Below are 27062 nucleotides of genomic sequence, written 5' to 3' on the forward strand. Positions count from 1 at the left end.
ATTTCATATACAGAAGTTATTACACAAATAAATAAGCTTAAATCAAACAAAGCACCGGGTAATGATGGTATTATACCAGAGATATATAAAATCCTTTCTAAAAATACATATTCATTAATACATAAGGTTTTTATTTTGGCCCAAACTGAGTTAATAACCCCCCCATCTTGGCAATATACATTTATTTCGCCAAATTTTAAAACCTAATAAAGATCCAACTAGATGTTCTTCATATCGGCCCATCTCATTACTTAATGTTGATTATAAAATGTTTATGAATATCTTTGCTGATAGATTGAAGACAGTCATTCCGGCATTATAGATATAGATCAGACAGGCTTCATTGTAAATAGAAATACTTTTGATAATATAAGAAGAACTTTAACATTAATAGATTTTGCAAATAGGAAAAAGAAAGATTTAACACTTATTAGTCTTGATATAAGTTCAGCATTTGATTCAGTAAGTTGGGACTATCTGTTTACCTTAATGAAGTGCACAAACTTCTCGGATGCATTTGTAAATCTAATTGAACATTTATACAAAAGAACGTTGGCTTATATTAAGGTAGGAACATATGTTTCACAAAAAATATCCATTCTTAAAGGTACAAAACAAGGATGTCCACTTTCTCCACTATTATTCACTTTAGTAATGGAGCCTTGGGCTAATTTGATCAGAAACAGTACTGACATAGAGGGTTTTGAAATAGATGAAAGTACAACATCCAAAATTCAACTTTTTGCAGATGATGTTCTAATTACATCAGCAGGATCTAATTCTTCTATACAGTCTCTATTTGATAATATGATGAATTTTAAAAGTATTTCTGGTTTAATATTCAGTGAAGAAAAAACTAAAATACTACTTATATATACACGAAAAAATATTCTCATTAGTGATTTTACTAAATATGTACCCAATTCAGGTCAGATAACTTATTTAGGTATAATACTATCTAAAGATATTAAATCTATTATATATAATAATTATAATACCTGTTTTCTTAATATACAAAATCTTTTTAATACCTGGAATAATATGTTTTTTACTATGGAGGAGAGACTTACAATTATTAAAATGATAATATTCCCCAAGATTTTATACTTAATACAATCAATAATACTTCCACCTACAAAAATAATTATCAAGAAACTGAACACCCTAATGTTAAATTTCTTATGGGCACCTAATAGACCTAGGATTGCATTAAAGAAACATACTAATAGCTGGTCTCAAGGGGGTATTTCTTTTCCAGACTTTAGTTTATATACTATCTCTTCTATTGTAAAAGTTATTACTTTATTAATAGATTAGTCATATGTCACAAAATGGAAAGATTATTGGGAGCTAATTAGTATACACTTCATGAAAATCTCCTTAACACATAAAAATATGATTGTAAATAACTCCATGTTATGGTTACTAAAGGAATTTTGTACTTCACCTATTACACCTAAACATATGGTTTGTTACCCATTAAATATTATTATTAGTTATCGTAACTTTATATTCATGCACCCTAAGTATAGGGAATGGAATTTTATTGTATTTCCTATAATGTATACTCAGGGTATGCTTTTGTCATCTACTTCTGAAGGAACTCATTTAGCTATAGATAATGATCTAAAGTACTGGTATCAGTTGATATCTGATAATAAAGTTAAAAATCTACATTTCTTAAAACAAGAATTTGATCTAAGAGAAACTTGCTGGTTAGAGGTTCAGACCTTTAGACAACATCTCATTAATAAAATATATTTAATGTCTATAACAGTTAAATAATCTATTCCAACACTGATTGATTACTTGATATTAAATTTACAACATAAAGTTTCTGATAAAGGTAAACTTTCATACATACATAAAGTTATCAGACAAGAAACTTTTTACAGTGTAGATTCATATTGGAATTATTTCACTTCTATTAATGGGGACCCACCAAATCAACAAGATAAACAATATATATTGGAATCTGCTTATAGAACTACGTCTTCCATTGTCTGGAGACTTTATACATGGAAATTTTTACATATATCTTTTTATACACCTTTGATGATGAATAAAATAAATAATAAAGATAATCTATGCAAGAGATGTAATGTAGAAATTAATGCTGACTGGGCTCATATGTTTTATGACTGTATAAAATTGAAAGAATACTGGAAGTCAATTAATGAATTTTTGCAGGCTCTTTTTACAGATAATTTCATTATTTCTAAATCTCTTATATTATTCAACACACCTGTATCTCAAAGTGTTAAAAAGGTTAAGCTTCCCTTGTTATGGTCTATTCTAGCAGTGGCTAGGAAAATAATAACTAGAAATTGGATTTCAGATACACCTCCTTCGTTCAATGAATTTAAAAATGTTATGAATATAGTGTGCCATATGGAAATAAACACAATTAGGACTAGAACAAATAGAAAAACATCTTATTTTATTGTATGGGATAATTTACAAAATTTGTTAAAAAATTTTAATTTCAATAGCATGGTATTTTAGTTTAATTAATTGATCTGATTGTAGTGGATGTCTTTGTAAATACTTTAGTTGTTTTGTTGAATATTATAATAATACCTATTTTTAATTACTTGTATAAAATTGTTATGATATTTCTCTTATATGTTAAAACAATAAACCTGTTTTGAAAAAAAAATAAATAATTGCAGCACAAATCATGAATTTCCTGAATAATTGTCAATGCATGTGGCATAGATAGCTAGATAAAGACCTGACTATTGTCCAGGCAACCTAAATTCAACTAAAGACCAAAGCACTTGATGGCATATGCACAAAGGATGGGTGGGTCTATATTAGGAGAAGGAATGGGAGAAATCAGTTGTACTCATTGCCTCTATCACTGGGATAAGGGGAGGTTATGGAGCTTATGGCCTAGGAATGGGCATCAGTGAAAGATAGCCTTCATAAGTGAGCATGTACATACATGCATGCCAAAGGGTAGGCAAAATAGGTGACTACAATAATGTGATTTACACATCCCTACCCAGGAGGCAGTGATAGGCTAGTCACAAATGCTCTTATTATTGTGATGCTGTTAAGAGCACAGAGACCACTATTGGTTGCCTGAATGAACCCCATCCCCATGCATCTCACAGTGCGGCTCTGAAAAGAATCACCAGAGTGAGGGAATGAATAGCTATTGTCTGATGAATAGCAGGTTTGAGGGTTAGCAGGCAACTGGACAAAAGTAACATAAAAATACTTTCCTAAAAATATAGTACAATAATTTGACCACTATTGTTTTCATAAGATAAAAAAACATTTATTTCATCACAGTCTTGGGATATACTGCACACATGAATAGAACATGTCAAGCTTTCTTTCTTCCTTTCGTTCTTTCTTTCCTATCTTCATATCAATTTCTGCCTTTCCATAAAATATCTACCTATATAATCATTAAATTCTAGCCATTGGTTTGTATAGGAGCCCTTTCCTTTTCTCAAGAGTTTAATGCAGTTTTGGAAAGCAAGTCTAATATTTCAACCAAAAATATTCAGTTTTCTTATGATCAATATAATCAAAAATATTTTTTTCAGTCAGAAAACATGACATTAACTTACAACTAATGACAAACAATTAAGACTTAAAACTAACTTAACCTGGGATATTAGTTCTTTCACTTGAATATCCCTACCTTGGTATATCACGTTCTATAGCTACCTTTTAATCACGTGTGTCTACTTGCATGTTATAGTTTTTCACTAAAGTTTCAAAATTACTTTAAATAAAGATAACTGAGGTGTCCACTGTGGGCAAGTGACCCATTCATTTTACTCAAAAGACCCACTTACATGTTAGGAATACACGTCAGCAAAAATAGGTTAAAGGATGAACATGACTGTGATAAGGCTATAATGTTGAATGGTTACGTGCAGACAGAAATAACATGCCCATCTCTTACAAATGCTAAGATGAAACTAAATTAATTATTTTTGATATTAAGCTGCTATTTTCCATTCAGACACATCACTTTTCAGTATGTTATCTATATTCTTTTTTGGATCAGAAATTAACAAAATAGCCATCTAGCAAATATATCCTGTCAACTTTGTAATAAGGATTTTTCAACATGTTTAAAAAATCAATTACATTTTTGTTTGATACCATAGGAATGTTTTTCGTCAAATAAAGTTCAGGTATTTATAGGTCTGAAATAATACTCATCATACAAAGTTAATTTTAGGCCCTGAGTATCATATGCCTCTAGAGTTATGCCACTGAACACAAACTGTTTCATTCCATGTGCTTTTATTGTAATGGAGATATTACAAAAGTCTCAACAGGTGTACTGTGCTTCTCATTCATTCTTCCAGCTGACAGTTGACTGCTTAACAGAATTCATCTTAGCTATCCCTCTAGCCTGCATTTCTGCACTTGTCATGCACTTGTCATGAGAATAGATAAAAGAAAATTTACAGTCAATCTATGACTGTTAGTGTTCAAAGACTGAGGAATGCAACATCTTTTTGTTCTTGTGTGTGTGTCTATATATCTATATATATATATATATATATATATACACACACACACACACACACACACACACACACACACACACACACACACACACACATATGTCTCATCAATAAATGTAAATATAGCCACAGAGTAATACCTGTCATTTAACAGTGCTGTCTCTTTAAAATGATGGCATGTACGTGGGTTCATTGTTCGTAATTTATTAAAGTTGGACTGTTCTAAAAGATGAGTTTTATATTGCAGTTATTTACATTATATTCAGCTGTGCAAAGCAGGAGTTTATAATCTTTTTGAAAAGAATGCTACAATATAAAATAAGTGACTTATTTAAAAAAAATGGGAAAACCGTCTTTAAAAAAATTAAGACTTTGGCATTTTGGTTTTCTTGTACAGCACAGTAGATTAGACATTTGCTATTATTCTGCAGCTGTCAGTTTTCTTTTCTTTTACATTGCTCATAGAAGAGTATACAGTATTGAAATGGCATGAATAAAGAAAATAATTGCTTGACTGAAGAAAAAAATCATTGTTTAAGGCCAAGACTTCATTCAATTTAACCATTGAAAATGCAGAAAAAGGAAATTAAGCCAGTACCAAGGCCACACAGTAAATCTGTTGCATCTATACTCAGAACAGAACTGCACTGATTTCTGATACTCTGTTCCAGATATTTATAACAAATAGTATAAAAACTGCTTTCAGCAACTAAGCCAGTAACAATTTAATGTGCAATATCCAGTTAATCATTTGAAATAATATTACACTGAAAATGAAACCGGTATACAAATTGGGGTTAATGCCCACTTATAACATAATGGAACAAAGAAGCAAAAAATATATATTTTTGGTCAATGAGTGTCAGCTTGTACACACCCACTTACACATTATTACTGAATGCATGAAGAGTCAATAGTGACTTGTATGGATCTTTATTTTGAACTGCCACAACTGTCTGCATTCATTAATGGCCTGCACTTCATGTTCTACTAGCATTTTAGAGTGGCAAACATTGCTTGATTTGTTTATTTTACCTTGTGCTTGATGATGAACTGCAATAGACAACAAAACAGAATATTTGTCAGAAATCTATTTAGGCAAAATAGAAAATGAGAACAACATTACATTTCTTTAATTTTTTTACTATTTTTGTCCTTTGAAGACCAGCCATTTCTTGTTGCTTGTCTCTTTAAGCTGACACAATGTCTAGTGCCGACTGGTGACTTCAAATCAAAGGGGGGCTGCAGGAGACAGCTGAATGGGTGGGACTAATGGGAAGAGTATGGCCAACTAGAAAGGGGCGGATCTATGCTCAAAACCACAACAACTGGAACTTTAAATACGCTGCCCTAGGTGCCAAACCATCATTACAAGAGTCCAATCAAGACAAAATGAAGTGTAGAAGAAAAACAAATATTTCAATGCACTGGCAACATGACAGATTATTTAATATCTAGATGGAAACTAAACGGTTGTGACACATGAAAAAATAAATTACTTTTTAAATACATTACTAGAATGACAGTCAAAATCAAGTATAAAAAAAAACAAGCAGCACTCAACTCAATCCACTTTTCCTTGCACTGCAGTTCTAATTATAATTTATATTCAGCTTTATAAAAGTACCAAGTAACATGCTAAAAGTAGTAATCTATGATACCCCCACTTGTAAAAATATTTCTTATCCAAAAAAGACCCGCTGCCTGACAACTATCTACTTGTTTCATGGGGAAGACATGATCAAAGTAAAAACTGAACAGCAAACAAGAAACAAGCTCAAGATAAATTGCTTAAAAGATTACTGCACAAGTTATGGACCACACATGATAGATTGACATTCTGTTTAGTTTATGGGTAAAGCCTGCAAAGATGACTGTAAATCTCCAACAAATGTAATACGCTTCTGAAAATACTGTAATCCTGTCCTTTATTAAAAATACTGAGTTATATGCATTTCAATACCCAAGGCTTGTACATTGTCTAGTTATGTAAATATTCTCTGCATGGCAACAACAAAAGGCTTTCAGTGTTGGTAATTCTTTAACAGTATGTTTATTAAAGCTTCCTTGCATCTTACAATCTCTGACAAGCTTACCTGTGGTCATTAAAGCATTGCTACTTAAACACAGAGCAACAAGGCACTGCGACAGCATGCATTTTCTGAATAAGAAGAAGCATAAATCAACAGTATAAAAAAATGACAGAAAACCAGAACATTCTGCAAAATCAAGGACAGATGAAAAGCCACTGTTGTACTTGTGTCTACCTTGAATGGGGGAATAATCTGCACACTTACACTGCATAGCTGCTCCTTGCCTTGCTTGGACACATCCAGAGTCACTACATGGGGAAGTGGGGTGCAACAAGTATGTCACACTTTGAAATGTCTCTGGTTGACAGTGATGTCTCTGACACTCATACCTCTCAACCTCAGAGCAAGAAATCTGGACAAAGCCATACATAGAAGTGGGACAAACACCCCAAAAAAAGGGCAATGTTTAAATATTGCTCTTATAAATTTAGAAAGATAATGGAATAGTAGTAGGTCTTGCATTAGTATGAATTTTCTGAAGGGTATGGAATCTGAAACTCAAATGTCTGCCATTATTTTCTAACTTCAAGCTTTAATGATTTGCAAATAATTTGCCAGAAAATGACAATTTTATAAAAAACGGACCAAAAATGCGATGCAAAAATATAAAATTGCTACACAATACAGCTGGGAACCTGTCAAAGAAGGGACATTTTTTTAATATTAGTACTGTTAACTTGAGCAGCTGACAAAATAAGAGAATCTACATGCATTTTTGAAATAAAAGTAATCTATAACTCTGATCATTACAGTTATTTATAATTGTAAACCTTCCATTTTTTCTTCCAAAATTGCCATTTTGTGGAGGGATTACTAAGGGAGAGAAACATTCTGAGCCAAAACTGGGGACAGTTGAAAGGTTTGGATATTCCTAATTCTATAAAACAATTTATTTGCATGTATCTCTCAACCTCTTAATGCAGGAAATCTGGACAAGGCCAAATATATTGGGGGAACATACAAACAGTACTAAAAATTGATTTTGTATAAACTTAGTTGATAGAATAACAGGTATTGCTTTAGCATGCATTTTTCTGAAGGTTATGGCATCTGAAACTCAATGTCTGTCATTATTTAGGGATTTCATTCCTAAATGATTTGCCAGAAAACCACAAATTTTATGAGGAACAAACCAAAAATAAGAAGCAAAAATCGATTCATTCTGCAAAAATCTGGAGAGTTGAGAGGTATAGTTCTGCCGAGGCTGTCTATGAGTTTGCTGCCCATCCCCCCTCACAAAATTATGGTCGAATGGAGCCTCTCCCCTTGCAGCCATTCCAGTGTCCCATTCCTTGGTGTTTTCACCCCATTTGCCATAAACACTGTAATGTGCATACTGTTTTACTTCTGTGATGATTTGGATTTCATTTGAAAGTTTTATTTTGCATTTTACAGCACAAACACTAATAGATATCAATTAAACAAAGCAATGCAGTTGCATAATGAAAATAGACTTAGCATTAAAACTTCTCTGCCCTTGAAACTCACATTCATTGAAACAGCATTGAAACCCACATTCAAAGAAAATAGATTTTGCCAGTGGCAGATAAAGATTAACTTTGGGCTATTTTCAAATCATAGGTCCCTTGCACACAAAACATACATGTGCTCTTTGATACACCTTCCAGATTGTATTAAATTATATTCCTTGTACAATACAGTACAGTTGTTAGATGGCATTTTACATTTATTGTTTTGAACATTTTTCCAGTAAACAATGAAACAAAATGCATGCACCAATAATGACAAAATGACCCAATTCAGAACATTTCCATCATAAAAGTCTACTCAAACGTCTGCAATCCACCAGTATCAGTAAATATGCACAATCTCTGAAAGCTAAATAATTCCACATTAAAGACATCTGTAACTAATGAAGAGGTTGCTTCTAGCAAACCACTTTATATTTCACTGTTTCATCTACAAATAAAGTGCCTGTTGCCCATGAGGAATAAATTGCCTATGCTACATTAAACAAATGATAAGTTAATAATATTGCAATAGGCAATTGATCAAATTGATAACGGGTTCATAGTTACAGGGTATATTCGCTAAAAGGGACTGCAGCATCCACACCCTTTACAACACAGTACAGTATAAGCAATGCATCTACATACTGTGGGAGTAGAACCCACAGCCTTTTGCATCAAAAGCAAGTATGTTACCTATTGTGCTATTAACAATGCAAGCAGACCCAGCATAAGCAGCACTAAACTTCTCTTCCCTTCTAGTTCTCAGATCCTTGAAAAATCTACTCAACACTCAGCTGTATCTCTGAACTTTGCAGCACAAGAAATCTGGAAAAAGCCAAAATTTATTGGGGGGGGGGGCAAAAGCCCCTAAACCAGGGACGCATTTTAAACATTGCTTGTATAACCTTGGAAAGTTGCTAGAATAAAGTACTGTGTTACCACCATACATTTCACTGCCAAGACTTTAACCCAGGAACCTGTGCAAAATAGTCAGAGGAACATAGCACTATGCCAAATCAGCTGACTGAAACTTAAATGGCTACCATTCAGTGAATACAGTTCTCACCATTTCTCTCAACCTTAGCACAAAAAACCTGGACAAAGCCAATAATGGGGGAATACAGTCCAAAATAAGGGACACATTTCAAATAGCCATCTTATAAACTCAGAAATTTGCTAGAATAAAAGGTTTTGTGTTACCATGCACTTTCTGAAGAATATGAAGTCTGAAATTCAAATGCTTGTCATTGTTATATTTATTTAACATTTGTTAACCAGGAAAGTCTGACTTGGAACAAAATCCAATTTTCAGCAGAAGCTCAGGGAGAAACACTCCAGACACATGTGTTTGCAAGATGGGAGGACACCAGAGCAAACCCACGGAGGACATGCAGACTCAACACAGAAGGCACCCCACCCAAGAATCAAACCAGAGAACCTGTAGTTGTCAGGTAACAATGCGACCACTGCACCATCAACTATGTAAATAAACAAAAATACAATAAACACAGATTTTATGAGGAACAGAACAAATATGAGGCAAAAATCTGCAATTTTTTTTACAGATGGTAGTGGGTAGGGAATTCAGGCACTGGCTACCTACACCCAAGGAACAGGGATCCCACCACTACATATCCTGAGTTCTCTCTAGCCACTGGCATATAGGTACTGGGGCATTACATACATACATACACACACACACACACACACACACACACACACACACACACACACACACACACACACACACTTATCTGAATGAGAGCAGCAGTGTGTACACTGTATAAAAGTTGGCTGAATGATTTAGCATATCACTACATTTGCTTTTATTTTGTGCTATTTACATGCCTTATGGTGCTGTATTGTTGAGATTCAGTAACTGAACTGCTTGATGTGGTAACAGACAGCCCATTGATCTAACAGTTAAATCTGCAGCACACTGCACGTTACTTATGATCTTGATAGGCATGGTTTTCAGCAGACTTCCAAAGCATAGTTTGGTGACCACACATTCTTCCTACTTGCTAAATGAACTCATTTATGTAGTATTTCCCACCCTTATATAAGAGAAAATGGCACAAAACTTCACTGTAGAGATAGAGAGAGCATCAGAGAAATAGAGAGAGAGAAAGAGACTTTGAGTTCAATTCATTAATGAAAGCAATGAAGCCCAGTACCTGAAATGTATGTGTGATATCAGATGAATGGTTTAATTATTTCTTATTTTGTCTGTGAGTATAGTCACCTTTTTCATTCTAGTATTTATGCCTCATTCCCATATTCAGGTGATCAAAAATATTTTAGTGTCTGTTCTAGAAAGCATATTTTATGGACTGTCAGTTATATTTTTCATAGGTTGGTACTAGGCTATTGGCCCTAGGGCCTATACAAGCCTAGCCATAACATTTCCCTGGCTATTTCTTCCCACAATATTTACTTCCCTGTAAATGGTGCATTTCAGTGTTATGCTCCCCATACAAAACAAAGTTCTCTTAACCCACAAAATCCTAAACCTTCTGTCATCAAACTAGAAGTGATCGCTTGCCTACAGAAATGACCTTACAATGTACTTTACAGAGAAAATTGCATAAATATACTTCAGTGGGCAAGCATTTTAAGCAAATTAGTAAATCAGTGTCACTGGCAATGTCAGACAGAATGCAAGTTAGCTGTTATGGTCTCAGACCAATGTACACTGTACTTCAGACTCTACAACCAAGGGCCACAACACATTTTGAAGACCCACCTAACCCCTACCCTGGAATAACACCACCCCTCCCCTTTCACAACCCATCCAATCAGTAGCCCACTCAAGAAATTCTTCCCCTGCAATATACTTGTGCATCCAGGAAAACTAGACTACAATAATCGCCTAAAAGAATTCTAGCAAATAAAAAGATTGAGAAACAAAACCTGTAGGAGGGGGCATTACTACACATGCAGATACGCTGCATCCAATCTGTTTCAAAACATTCATGTCACCAAATCCAACTGTGAGCAAATCAGTTAAGCCATCGCTGTTCTATCAACTTACACAACCTTAATGGGCCCAACTCGTAAGCAATCACTACTATGTATTATATCTCTCACCAAAATTAGCAGATGCATCAAGAGTTTTACATCAATCAAGACAAAGTGAAGGATTCTTACGCCCTTACACACTAGTCACCGTTTCACTGACAGAATGTCCAAAAGTTTTCTTCCCAAAAAGTGAAACTAGCGAGGCCTAGCAGGGAATGACTCAATGTAACGGATGTGGCTACACTGCTGTCAGCAATTATTTCTAAACACTAGATGCCATCTTTCAACCCATGATACAGATACATCTTAGGGATATCAAAGACACAAGTTTAGCCTACATTGTATAGTAGAACATTATACTGTTTTGTACACCCCCCCCCAAAGGACATACACATTTCAAAAGATAGCGGGTCAGCAGTAACAACCCCTGACCCACTTACCAGGGTGCAAAGAACTCAACAAGAATGAGATTGTGTTGCCCAATGCAACTCTCATCATCCGTGAATTCAAGTACGTCTGAGGCTGCAGTGAAGGTAGATAGCGGAAAGAATAAATAGACAACAGGTCTCAATAACTGCAACATGACATAAACTTGAACTGACACAGCCCAGTGTGTCCAAACATGAGAGATGTGACAAATTAAGAGGGGAAAAACGTCACTCTCTCTTTCATTACAATTATGACCCACTTACAATCCCCCAGTAAACTTGAAAATATAAAAGACTTATCTCTTTAGAAGACACTAATGTGCCACAAGAAGATGGAAAGCAGTATGGTGGAACACAGAGAGCAGCCGAAGCCATTAATTTATTTACCTTTTCTTAATAGAATTTAGTGCCTTAGTTTACATAGTGCGCACACACACACACACTCACACACACACACACAAAATGTCAATTCCTATCCAATTGTACCTGCATTTCAGTTCCTGAAGTCCCGCGCAAGCTGAATGTCTCCTCGGCTGCTGGTTTCCCTGCGAAAGTAGGCTCCAGCCTGCGGACATTGCAGTCTGGAGCTCTTCCATTCTATGCGGTCATCACCGCATAGATTTCTGGGCATCTGCAGGGCAGAGATGCCTTTCCTCCATCTGGACTGATGATACTGCAGTCTGGGAGTCCTCTGAGTTCTGGGAATACCAAGCACGCACACGCGGAGTTCTGGGACTCGCTTATTTTTTTCTTTTCTTTCCACAGGTGGGGGGGCTGCAGTCCTGCAGTCCTATAGCATGAGTCATTCCTGACAATGTCCAATCCATAGTTTCTGGCTGATCAAAACATTTCTTATTCTGAGAAAAGTCCACTGCATATTCTAGGGAATTAAACATTTTCTGACCTTTTGGTAAAAAGATATTAATTCTGGCTGGAAAAAATAGCTGAGCTTTAATGTTTAGCTTCTTTAAGTCTTTTATGAATGGAATGCATGCTTCCTTTTGGTCATAACAGATGCAGTATAGTCACTGTCAAACCTGATAGTATTGCTGTTTTTTTATCTGAAAATAAGCCCAAGCAATCTTCAGTATCAAGTCCTTATCTTGGCTGGTGAGGCAGTTTACAATAATAGATTTTGGGATAAAGAAAAAGTCAAATGAGATGTATGGGCTCTTTCAATACCAAAAGAGAGGGCTTCCGGTAGATTTAGAATTTTAGGCATCCATTCAGTTAAAAACTGCAATTTATTGTACACTTCTTCCTTTTCTGGTATTCCATATATACTAATATTGTTTCTTCTATATCTACTTTCTAAGTCCTCTAGTTTTTCCATAAACAAATCATTTTGCTGTAACAGGAATTCTGTGTGATTCTCACTCTCTGCCATTCTGCTGTCTAGGTCAATTAATGTGTCTTTTATTGCTGAGATTTGAAAAGATTGTTGTTTTATGATCTCTTTTAACATGTCTGCTTGTTTCTTGGAATCTTCTTATATATTGTCCATTTTTATCTCAAATTTATCAAAGGTAACAAAAAGTTCATGGATACTATTCATTATAGGCTGTAGTTCCTTTTTCACCGAGTGGTCTTGAGAGTTTACTTTTGAGTGGCTCATTCTGTCACAACAGTTAATCCTTCAATCTGACAGGAAAAATCAAAGAAAAGAACATAAAACCTTGATTTGTCTTTTAAATAGTTGTCCAAGTTGTTTAAAAGGCTCAAAAAGGTATAAGAAAATATGTTTTTGTTAAGTTTGCGTAATAAAATCATGTCAGGAAACAAAGAAAATAAAGCAGAGCTAAAACTTTATGCTGTTACCAGTTTGCCATGTTGGCCATGCCAATCAATGGCAGCCATCTCTTAAAAGCTCAAAAGGTATAAATAGTTGTGGCAGTATTATAGAGGTTTATAAATGAGTCACCCATCATAACCTGCTCTTTATGTGTTCAACACATGGGTGCCAAGGAATCTGCCTCATGAGAAAAGCTGAAGAGGTGAATCATGGCATCCACTTTGAGGGCACATAATAAAGGCTTATGAACAGAGACTCGATCATAATTCTTTGTAGTGCATGGAGCATTTTCTTCTCTGTGTAGTACTAGTTACAGAAAAAAAGCCAAGTGCTGTGCCAGCTTTCAAAGCTAAAAAGTAGTTAGAGAATACTGTCTAAATGACAGTGAAAGAAATTCTGTTATGTTAGAAAAAAGTCAGGGACAAATTACATGCACAGACATCAGGCAGAAACAAATTTATTTTTTATTCCAGTGTTGTTGTTGCTGGTCAGTTCTGGCAGAATGAACACCCCAGCATGATACCTGATCTTAACAAGTGAAGCAGGGGGTGCTTAACATTTGTTATGATTGGGTCTCATGCTGTCCATGAGCTTAACTGTTTTGTCTTTTTCTGGATATCAAAGCAAAATCACAATGCGTATTATTATAATTATTATTATTACTATTATTATTATTATTACTATTGTTGTTGTTACTGTTCTTGTCCCCTCGTTAGTATTTCACTATTTCACCTTGATCTAACTTGTGCCATTAAATCATATATGCTTATACATTCTAAGTGACACCAACACATGAAAGAGAGAGAAAGAAATGTAAAAAGCTAATGCACTTTTTCGCTGTATTCATTTTCATTTTTACATTTCTGGAAAAAGACAAAGTTTTATACCTAATAATTCGCTTTTTTCTTTGTTCATTTGTCTCTTTTCACATTTGGCAAGCATATGGAAACAAAATAATGTAGCTGCTGGTGATGTAGCCATCTTGTTAATGTAATCCATATTATAGGCATAATGATTGTCAATAGACATGCAGAGTATTGATATATACTGTATATTCCAGACATATTGATGGCAGTTAATTTTGCTCCCAATATGACTTGTTGAGTTAAAACTCTTTGATAAACCAATTCTCCTAGAACAACTGGTCAGTAATTCTATCTGATGAAAAATAAATAAACATAAGCAGGTGGAGTGCAAGTTCCATACATCTCACATACTTATATATATCAGCTTCAAGGCTGCACAAACATGAAAAAAGGAGAAATCTATAAAAATTGCTCAGGAATTGCTACAGGCACAAAGTTAAAAACAACAGTGACAGTGATTCCCTATGGGGAAACAGTAATCCAGGTGCTTAGTATCACCAAGTTGAACATGAACAGACACCTCATTTTTGTTGGTATTCACAAGTCTCACAATACAGCTAAAGTATCGATTAATTGTCATTTAAGGTATGGTCTGAAATGTATAATTATTTTCATATTTACTACAGTTACAACTATATCCAATTATTGTGGGCTTTGGCCTGGAAATGTCATTAAATATATTCAGGCTGATTCCTTTTTGAAAATCTGCAGACTGTAACAGTATTTCTCAGAATGGTGGAACTATTGTAAATATGGGGGATTCATGCTGTGTCTGAAGTAGACACATGTTAGAGAAGTCCCCCAACTCCTGTGTTCTGAAATGTGTTACTATACATGTGCTGGAGGGGAGTGAGAACTATTAACCCCATGTTCCCATATTGACTAGTACAGGTTTGGGCAAACTCTTCTGGAGTAATGTTTTAGTAGTGAAACAGAAACTTCTGAAATTTCCTTTTTTATTGAATTGGTATGTTTTGAAACGATAATTGAAGACTTAAGGGTTTCATATTTGTGACAGACAGCTGAAAGTCATTATAATAATTTGAGTATGAGAGTAGAATTTTTATGCCAGAAAGAGAAGTATAAGATATTTTCACTATATATTGGATATGTAAATAATTTGAACAACAGACTGATGGAGAGCAAAGCTAAAGTGTTGGAGTGCATTCTTTCTGATGTCTGTCATTGGGGTGGGAACTCAACGTCCCTTGAATCCAGAGAGCTCACTGAGGATCAGTTAACTTACATTCATACAGGGTCAAACCTTCATTCAAAGGTGCTGGCGATTTTACTGTTCCCATAGAAATCATGTTTACATATCTCACATCACTTTGACTGTTTCATTCAGAAGTTGATTTTTATGAAATATTTAATGGAGATATCATAACACTTTTAACAGTGATGGTTCTGGCCTTCCAAGTATGCAGAGCTTGCATTTGCAATTTCCAAGTTCTGCAAAAGTGCGTTAAATAAATCTATTATGCCTGAAATATCTGGAGTGATTACTGTAAACAATTTTAAGTCATACACTGTGAGTGCCACAAGACATTAATAATTAATTTTGCAAAAGATAAGGCAGCACCATGTAGAAATTTATATGTACTAAACCCTTCACTAGACAATTGATTAATAATGCTAATTAACCCTATTATATTTCTGCATTATTTAGAGGTCGATAACAGCGAAGAATCAAAATATTGTTTAAACGTGTGTGTACATGTATATTCGTGTGTGTTCGTGTGTGTGTGTCTATGCAAATGTCTTAAGGTACGGTAAACTACTTAATTCATTTTAAAGTTTAGACTACTGAGGTTTCAAATGATCATTGTAACATAATAATTCAAAGGTCTTAAGAAGATGTTAAAGTTGTGCATAAGTAGAAACATTAAGGAAGAAAGAACCAGGAACTGCATGTCTGCACCTTGCATTTCCTTTCAGAGAGCCTACTTTCTATATTCTACTGGCATCATAATCCAATGCTCAACGTTTTCTGGAATTCATTAATTCCAATGCCCTGGACCAACCATGCAGAAATGTATATATTCTAAACCCTTCACTAGACAATTGAGTAATAATGCTTATTAACCCTATTATATTTCTACATTATTTAGAGGTTGATAGAGAAGAATCATAATATTTTTTAAACATGTGTGTACATGTACATGTGTGTGTGTGTTTGTGTGTGTGTGTGTTTGTGTGTGTGTGTGCATGCATGCATGTGTGTGTGCATGTGCATGTGTGTATGAGCGTGTGTGTGCGTGTATGTGTGTGTGCATTTGTGTGCATGCATGCATGCATGTGTGTATGCATGTGTGTGTGTGTGTTTGTGTGTGTGTGTGTGTGTGTGTGTGTGTGTGTGTGTGTGTGTGTGTGTGCGTGTGTGTGTGTGTATGCATATGTCATAAGGTACAGTAAACAACTTAATTCATTTTAAAGTTTAGACTGCTGAGGTTTCAAATGATCATTGTAACATAATAATTCAAAGGTCTTAAGAAGATGTTCAAATTGTGCATAAGTAGAAACATTAAGAAAGAAAGAACCAAGAACTGCATGTCTGCACCTTACATTTTCTTTCAGAGAGGCTAGTTTCTATATTCTACTGCCAGCATAATCTAATGCTCAACGTTTTCTGGAATTCATTAATTCCAACGCCCTAGACCAACTCATTCTTTCCCCCACCAGGGGTAGAAACATCCTTGACCTGGTCATTACTAACCTGGGTGACCGTTGCTCTACACCAGTAATCAATTCCTCCCTGGTCAGATCTGACCACAAGGTAATCACCATGGATATTCATCATCCCACTCTCACCCCCCCAAAGGAAACCACCCTAAAAAACTTCTCCAAAGCTAATTTTGGGCTTCTAAAAACAGAGGTGGCTAACTTCGCGATACCCATGCAAATGGAAAATAGGTGCATGACTGCTGAATCATACACCAATGCACTGTATGTGCATATACACAAGTGTATGGAATGGGCCATACCAAACAGAACCAAGATGCTCTCCTCCAAAAAAAGGAAGCCAATCTGGTGGTCCCCCAACATAAACAAACTCTACAACAGAAGGAAAAAACTGTTGTAGAAAAGGGCGAATTCCCAAGACTGGAAAAACTCCCTTGTTAGCCTCAGCAAAAAACTGAGATCCATCATCAAATCCTCTAAAGCTAGCTATGAAAACAAAATTGCTGCAGATTCTAAAGACAACCACAAGGCATTCTATAGTTATGTCAAGAATAGATAGATAAGAGACCTTGGGACACAGGTGGAGAGTATTCTCTCCTTTCATAATCACATTGCCACAGTGGTCAGAAAATCCTTCTACGTGGCACACCTCATCACAAAAGGTTTCTCATCAGGAAGAAAAGAGGTCATTGCTCCCCTCTACTCATCACTCATTAGACCCATTATAGAGTACAGCCCCTTTTGGTATGTACCTCACAAGACATCTACAACAACTGGAAAGGCCACAGAAATACCTCACAAAGAGGATTACTGGCCTCAAACAGATGCCCTATGCAGACAGTCTCAAAAAACTCCAGCTTTACTCTGTCGCATATCACCTACTCAGAGGTGATCTCTGCCTTACATACAAAGCTATGTCAAACCCAGACCTGTTGAACATGCTCCACTTAATGAAATCCCATCACTCCAAGCTACATGCTCTAGGGATCTAAACCTTGTCACCACAATAAACAGAACATGCTGGAGGGATAGTGTCCTGTCCCAGAGACTTCTCATACTCTGGAACAGACTACCTATCTATGTCAAACGGAGCTCCTCATTAGCACTATTCAAGGAAAATCTTGAAGATTGGATGGGAGATAGGACATTCACCCCAGGGATCACTTCTGTGGCTCTGCTTGACAGGGGCACAGGAAAATAATTTTCTTGGGTGGCGAAAGCCAGGGTATCTTTTTGGCTAGGCTTATATAGGCCCTAGAACTAATAGCCTAGTACCTACCTATGAACCTATGAATCTACATGGCAATACTCAGATATGCTTTGAGTTACTGGACAATGGCAATTCATACACAGAACCAACTGATATCACCAACATATTGGCTGATAGGTTCAGTGTGAACTTTACCTCCCCTTTCACCCCCTAAAGGGCCTATCATGATATCTGATGAATGCCAAGTCCTTATTATCATAACTACACAGGTAAAAACCACACTGTCCAAAGCCAAGAATATAGCTTCCATGGGACCTGATAATATCCCTGGCTGTGTTCTGCATGAATTACAAAGTGAACTGGCACCACACCTGAGTACTCTGTTCAATCACAGCCTCATTTCAGGCTTTGTTCCTACCAAATGCTGCACTGCTATGGTCAGCCCCCTCCACAAAGGGGGAGTGACTACAGACCCTGGGAACTAATGCCCCATTAGTCTGATGAGTCTGATATGTAAGACTATGGAGCACATCATCATGGACCTTATACATAAGGGCATATGGAATCTCCAAACTCTGGACCCCATGCAATTTGGGTTTGTGAAAGGTAGATCATGCCTGCTCAACCTGATAGACTTCTTCAAGTCTGTCACCTGAGCTGTGGATGAGGTCAAGGTAGTTCACAGTCTACCTAGATCTTGCCAAGGTCTCCAACACCATCCCTCACTCAGGTGTCATAGATAGACTCACTAAACTAGCCATAAACCCCTATGTCATAAGATGGGTTGCCAACTGGTTCACTGATAGAATCCACACTGTGAAAGTAGCGGACTCCAAATCTGACTACTGACCAGTTACAAGTGGTGTCCCACAGGGATCGGTCCTAGGTCCTCTCCTGTTTGGCATCTACTTCTCTGAAGTTCAAGCCAACACAAAGGGACTCTGGCTGACCAAGTTCACAGATGATTCCAAACTGGGAGCCATTATTGATTCTCCAACTGATGTAAACATTCTACAAAAAGTCCTCACTGACACCAGTGACTGGTGCAAGAGCCATGGCCTTAAGCTCAATGCCAAAAAGTGCACTGTCATTCCCTTTGTGAAAAATTCAGTGCCCATGTACTAACACACAGGCAGTAATCCACTAAACACCCAAGGTGTGATAAGAGACCTGGGGACGCAGGTTGACAGCAACCTCTCCTTTGATAACTACATTGCCACTGTATTCAGAAAGTCCTTCTATGTAGCACATCTCATTACAAAAGGTTTCTCATCCAGGAAGAACATGGTCATAATCCCTCTCTACTCATCCCTCATTAGACCTATTATAGAATACAATGCCCCATTTGGTATGTGCTTCACTAGACACCTACAACGACTGAAAATGCCACAGAAATGCCTCTCTAAGAGGATCTTAGGCCTTAGACACATGCCCTATATGGACAGATTAAAAAAACTCCAGCTATACTCTGTCTCTTATTGCCGACTTAGAGGCGATCTCTGCTTGACCTACAAAGCAATGTCTGACCCAGAGCTGCTAGATATGCTACACTTAAAGAAATCCCAATCTCTCCATGCCACATGCTCCAGGGACCTAAACTTCATTACCACAATAAACAGAACATGCTGGAGGAACAGTTTCCTAAGCCAGAGACTTCCCATACTCTGGAACAAACCTCCCATTCACATCAAGCAGAGCATTTCACTGGCCTCTTTAAAAGAAATCTTGATGAGTAGATGGGCAATAGGATGTTCACCCCGGGGAACACTTTAGTGGCCTTGCTTGACAGGGGCACTGGGAACTAACTTTGGGTGGCATGATGCCAGGGAATCTTCTTGGGCTAGGCGCCAGGGCCATTAGCCTAGTACACACCTATGAACCTATGAACTTGAGTAAGTAAAACAATTCAATGTTTGCAGCAAGTTATGGGCAAGGTCTCAGAATTTAAATCTGACCAGTACAAACACAAAAATACAGATCATAATAATAATTATAACATGAATAAGAAATCATTATGATGAAGCTTAAATGAAGAACACGATAGCAGCAAGAAGTAAGTATAGACAGTGCAAGCCACATGACAGTAGTGGACATGCCAAATTTTCTAGTATGGATGAACAGAACAAGCTGTAAATCTTGCCATTTCTGATGGAAGTGAAAAACAAGATGATGCTCTGCAAAGTGTTATACAGAGAATGCCATGCAATATGAAATACGTGTAATATTTGTTTTATAGATCACCAAGGAAGCAGTAGTAAGTACTGTAGAATGAATGGTTGATCTTAGCTTTGAGCACAAGTGTATGGATATATAAAAAGCTCATTACTTGTACACAGACAAAAAAGCACATAGCTGAAATATAATCTTTGACCTTAAGTGTGAACTCCACAAACCTGTGAAGTTATAAAATTAATTTTATTACCTGTACACAGACAGGAAAGCACATAACCATGTGAATGCAATCTTGCAAACAGAAATGCTGCATGTAGCTTTGCTTTCTCTAAAGCTTTATTAGTGATGCATAAGTGTAGGATGCCTGTACCTGGAATTAGAAGATAGAAAAATAGTACCTGAAGCTGGACCCTTTCAGCAGACATGACCCCAAACTAAATATGCAGAAGCATAGTAATTTCTTACAGAATACATTCCAGCATCATCCTTTGCTGAATATAAAGATGACTGCTCATCAAAGGACAATTTTAATATTTGTCTCTGAGTAGCAACATGACCTAGATTCTGAAAGTTCAGAATCATATCTTATCATTAACACAACTAGGCGAATACGGCAATGTAAAAACAGGAGCTTTGAATGTAATCACCCAGAGGTACACAGAAAATTAATTTGGATCCATATATAGGTTTGCAGCTTGATACTATACATGAATTTTTAAGGCCGTTGTATCGTGCCCCTTACCATCAATTCTGATTGGGTTGCCTATTTATTGCTTGGTGTCAAGTGACCAGTGTCATAACTCGGTGAGTACAATTGCTCAAGCAGTTTAACTTGCTCAGACACAATGAGCAGTTTGTAACTCAGTGAAACAAGGAAAGGTAGAAAGAAAATGTGCACCATGCTTTCGGTAACATGGAATAGCCTTGGAATGCATGCACTGAATGTGCTGATGCATGCAAAGAAAAGTATAAAACATCTGAGAAAATCTGTAGGTGCATGCTAACAAGTCATGCACTTGAACATAACTGTCATGTTGCAATCCCAGAAAGACAGAAGGAACTGGCTGAGGACTTAGACTGCACTTAAATATCACAGGCTTTGGTAACAAATGCCCTTGAATATCCAATCATAAAGCACCCCTATGTAGAGATCAGTACTGACTGTTATATGACTCACAGTAGTAAATAACTTACTTGTTTGAACACAGTATGGACATTTTTATGAAGCTGTTGTTTATACAAGCAATGTTACCACACTTAAATGCATTGTTTACTGTTTTATGCGTGTTTTGTGTACCATCTCATATACTGACCTACTTTTCTACTCAGGCAAGATTAGGTGCCATCATAAGTGTTACAACCCTAGTCATGTAAGCAGTAGCTGCAACAAAGAACATATGTTTTGTACTGGCAGTCTTAAGTGACTGAAAGCAATAAATACTTTAATACAAATAGCCATGCCTACTCCTTAGCACCTCTGTTTCATCTTGCATTGATGCGGTGAGTCTTCCTTGTTCATTTGGTTTATAGTGTTGATATTTTGTCTAGCATATGCAAGCAACAAAATATGTCATGCTGGGTGATATATGTTAGACAGCACAAAGCTGTGTGTAATATAAAAAGTATCATTTTAAGGTCTAATACCCCATAATTCTTGTCTTCATATCGGTTATCACATGGTTCTTTCTACTTACGTAATTGATGTCATGGAAGTGAATTAGCAGATGCATCCAGCACAGATTCCTGTATGTCTAAATTTTGAGATGAAGACTGAAGTTTAGTTTTGATATGAATGAAGACGTTCTTTCACCGGATACGGTCCGATTTTCTTATATGACTGGTATAATCAAACTATTGAGTAATTTTTGTGCTAAGCATTCTGATCAACCTTAACAGGTATGCTGTGGTAAGTTGTATAAGTATGGCATGGCAGTTACACAAATGCCTGTTTCCTCAAGATGCTGCTATCATACAATGACAGTATACATAACAGAAGTCCATGTTTGTTTCTTGCTGTACTAATACATAGGCTAAGACTCAATAGCTGGTTACTTGATAACATGCTTACAAATTCCATACTGTCTGCACTGTAGTGTTACAGAGGGTTTTCATTTGACTAATCTACTTTAATTTTCATTGGGAGTATGACTTACAGTTTGGTGCCTTTCTGCAGAATGAAGAAGTTAAGAACTCAAGAGCCATGCAACTGAATGGACTGAAGAGACTGCACAATTTTCTTCAAGTATAGAACATCACTGTAACAAGTATCATGACTGATCATTATTGTGCTGTAGGGAAGTACCTCTGAGATTCTTCCAGATGTGAGGCACTGGTTGGATGTTTGGCATACTGTCCCAATTCATAATGATTTGCTCAAATTGTAGGACTTGTAAGGTACCAACAGCAACATCATAGTGTAATATGTAGTCAGAAATACAGATGGTGTTACTTAAAGGCAAATTGCAACATTTATATTTCCAGGTTTCATATAGCTGAGCAGCAGGAACACTGTTCATTTAGCATACCTTCCCAGACTATGTGGTATCAGAATACTCAACAGCAATGCAATTCATTCTCAGGCAGTATAATGCCTTTAGAGTATACATCCAGTTTACTGCTATGAACAGTGCAGTGCACCCATGCTTGAAAAGGCTAACGTTTCCCTTTGATTCTGTACGGCAGCAGGGGTTAAGAAGAAAGTGGAGAATCACAGAAAGGAATGTGAGTGTGCCACTTTGCTACACTGGACAAAATCCAACAATAAGCACATCTACTTGTAACAAAACATCTAGAAAAAGGTACTGGGAAGTGGCTATTCCTGCAGAAGTATGTCTATGATGCGTACAAACACAACTGTGATGCCTTCCTTTAATGCAGCCATGACAAATTTGGAGAATGCATGTGATCTGAAAGCGGTGCATGGGACTTCTATAACTTACTATTACAATACAGTTTTACACAGTCCATGAAGGTGCAGTTACATATAATGAGACTATCAATACTATTAGAATGCTCTTTTCATTATTCGGTTCATGTAATGTGTTTTGAGCATCCTGAATAGATGTGGTTGTAGTGGATGGCTTATGTAGCAGAATTCAGTTTGTTGAGAATATGTGGAGATGATGTAGCAAAACTGTTAGTAATTGCATTGCATTTATATTTGTGTGAAACATGCGCGAATGTAGTCACAATTTAGTTGTGTGCATTTGAAAATGACAATGTAGGTGTAGTTCTGTAACTGACACCTGCGGTGAATGTGCCCTGTATGTTTGCAGGTGGCAAGTCATAGAAGGATGTAACCATGAGTAATGTAGTCTTGTTACATGACCTGTTCCAGTTTCTCCTAAAGATCTAACTGCACAAAGTTGTTTCACAGATTAGTCATCTTTTTGCTCCTGAGATGTTATGCTTTTTGTCTGATAGCATGAGGGCATGGTAAGTAAGAAAATTACATGCATACCTCCCATCCTCTTAGTGCACGAAATCTGGAGAAATTCAGACAAAATGGGGGACAAAGGCCTCCAAAATGGGTCTATATTAGAACGTCGAACACTTAGGTTGTCGAACAGCTAAATATCGAATGCTCAAAACCGTGACTGGCCAATTACGCAAATTTTTTCCCTGTGAAAAAATTTGGTTGGCCAACCAAAAAAAAAAAAAGACATACTATTTAAAACCCTAATCAAGTGGGGGCCTTTTCCCCCACACCCCTGACATGGGGGGAACTAAATATACCAACTCCGAGATCGCTCTAGATTGAGGAAAAGGGCAAATCTCTAATGACGGCCAAGCAAATGTTTTCCCTGGGAAAAATTTTGCTTAATTGACTGGTCGCAGTTTTGAGCATTTGATGTTTAGGTGTTGATGTTTAGGCTTTCAACAACCTAAATATTTGACAATGTTATAGGAACCCCAAAAACAGGGACATTTTTTAAACATTGCTTATAAAGTTTGCAAGTTGCTAGAGTAACAGGTGTAGGTTTAACATATATTTTCAGAAGGATTTGAAGTCTGAAACTCAAATATATGTCATTATTTAGTGACTTCAGTCCTCAGATCATCCCAGTGATTTGCCAGAAAACCACACATTTTATGAGGAACAAGCCAAAAATATGAACTAAAAATCTTGACATCCTGTGAAATTCTGGACAGTTCAGAAGTATCATGACATGACATGCATGAAGATACTATTCATGCTGTTGGGGTTACTTAAGCTGTGTGCCTTCAACCTATATTTGAGTGAGACACTGTTTATTTTATAAAGACATACAACTGTGCCTTACAGAAGTGCACTAGGCCACTGCTTGTTCAAGTAATAGAAGTATTTGCTACCCTTGTGCAGATAGCATGTCAGGGGTGCCATTAAAACATTAATGCTTAGAAGGATGACACCATGCCTGTCTTAATGAAAAATAGGGTTACAATGTGGGTACAAGGGTAATGCACTCTGTTTGAATCGGACTTTGTTTGGTCATGTTTGACTTCAACCACAGATGTGGGTGCATGCATAGGAAAATGAACCCTGGTGCACAGTAATGGGGAGTGTCTTACCCATGAAACCATGAAAGCAACCAGAAATAAAACCTGTGAGTCACCACCGACATACACTAAGAGTGACTGCAGTTAAAACATTTCTCTGTAGTTGAGAAGAACTGCTACTTGTATAAAATTCCTTTCTTCTTTCTAGTAAAATTCAAAAACAAAAAAACAATAGTAAACGGAGCCCTAAATCCAAGACCTGTTTATTGTTAATTACTGAATAAAGCGCTTTTCGTTGTCGCTAATGCGGCAACTTCATCAGATTTAATTAATTTTGAATTTGACTAGTTTGTTGATCCTTTCTTCTTTCTGTCAGAAGGGTTTTCTGTTGTACTTCAGTCAGAAAGCCAGAACATGTTATTAAATACACAAGGTAAAAAAAAAAACAAGCAAATACATCTACAAATGTTATACCAATAATTATCATATAGCATGAATATGACAAAGTTTATCTGTCTTGCTTTAAATTGATATCATATTCTATTCTAATATACTGTACTTTGTGTAAAACAAAATACATTGATGACATTATGGAGGTGGTGCTTTATGTCCACAAAGAATTTCAGTCATAAAATGATGCACTTTACCGTGGAAGATAACACATCAATCACAGCTTTTTGCCTTGAAATACTGTAAGTCCTACCTGATCTCATCATTTAGAACATGATAAAATAATAGCCAAGGTGCAGTTCTGTGGGTAACAATGTCAGGCAGAAAGGATGTGGTAAACCACACAAGTTGTCATCCATTACTATTGAAATTCACCCCAGGTCTGGCCCCTATGTCATGCAGACAGTAGTGCCCAAACTAACATACCCCTCGACATAAACTCTAGAAACTTACAAATTAACATAACACCTCATAATAAATGCCCGTGATATATAGGGACACAGTTGGGTTGGATTGCACAGTTAGGCATATAAAAGCCCTGTTGACTTTTAGTCTAGTATATATATATATATATATATATATATATATGTATATATATATATATATATATATATATATATATATATATATATATATATATATATATATATATATATATATATATATATATATATATATATATATATATATGTATATATATATATATATATATATATATATATATATATATATATATATATATATATATATATATATACTTATAAACCTATAGTAGCATGTCTGGAACCAATTTTGAGAACCTTTATTATATATTCCATTGAGAAAATTCTAAACTGTAAGCAAGTAATATCATTTTTACATAAGCCGACTTTACATGTAACAACTATTGCTGAGAAAGACATCATTCTGGAAATGTTGAACATGTTTCTGTGCCCAGTGATGAAGGTACCTTATATGTTGACAAAACTATGGACAGCAAAATTACAATCTGCTGCAGCAACAAGTCTTACTTTTTGCACTGTAAGGTATACATAGGTGAATATCAATCTTATATACTTAGAGTGTGTAACAATGATCACTACTCTCTCTTTCTACCCTTTATCATAGAGTATCAGTACACTTTTGAGAAATAAGGAGCTCTTTAGCCTTGCACTGCAATATTGCCCATATTCTGCTGTCTTCTCTCACAATGTGATCATTGTAACTGCCATCTTTGTGAATGCATCAACATATGCACCCAATACCTTTATTTTTAAGGTACAATCATCTTTGGTGAGCAACCTTTGGACATAGCTGCCATGCATAATGATGTGTGTGTGTATTTTTACCTACCACCATTCTGCATCATTCTGTGAATGTTATCCATGTGCAAGGAATGACTGCTTTTCTTTTTCTTGGTAAGGTAAAATTTCATCAAGTACTCCTTGACTACTATTCCTACCACATGACATTTGATCCCTGGTTGGCATTTTCCTATAAGTGATAGGTCTATAGCAAAAATGCAAGCCTGATCATAATTTCATCCTCATATATATTTCAGTTTACAGCATGTTATAAATGGTCAGACATAATGAGCACATGTAACACAAGTATCCGACATTTGTTCAACTCTGTAATACACAGAGAATATTTTAGTGTTATATAACTATGAAATGCAGATTAAAAATGTGTGATTGTAATGATATTGATAGATGTGGGCTATCTCTATGTACTGTTCCACTAATTTGCTGAAAAGCATTTGTTCTGTAGAATAGCAGATATGAATGTGGAACATAATGTCAGCAATCAATGTTTCAGCAATGTATGTTGAATGCAGCACTTACGTCTCCCATCTTAGAGTCTTGTAATCCATTGTAATTCTGGATAATGTTGGCCAACACACAGGTCAGCAGAACTCA

Source organism: Protopterus annectens, chromosome 5.part1, assembly GCF_019279795.1.
Source record: "Protopterus annectens isolate FY-2018-M chromosome 5.part1, PAN1.0, whole genome shotgun sequence".
Lineage (NCBI taxonomy): Eukaryota > Metazoa > Chordata > Ceratodontiformes > Protopteridae > Protopterus > Protopterus annectens.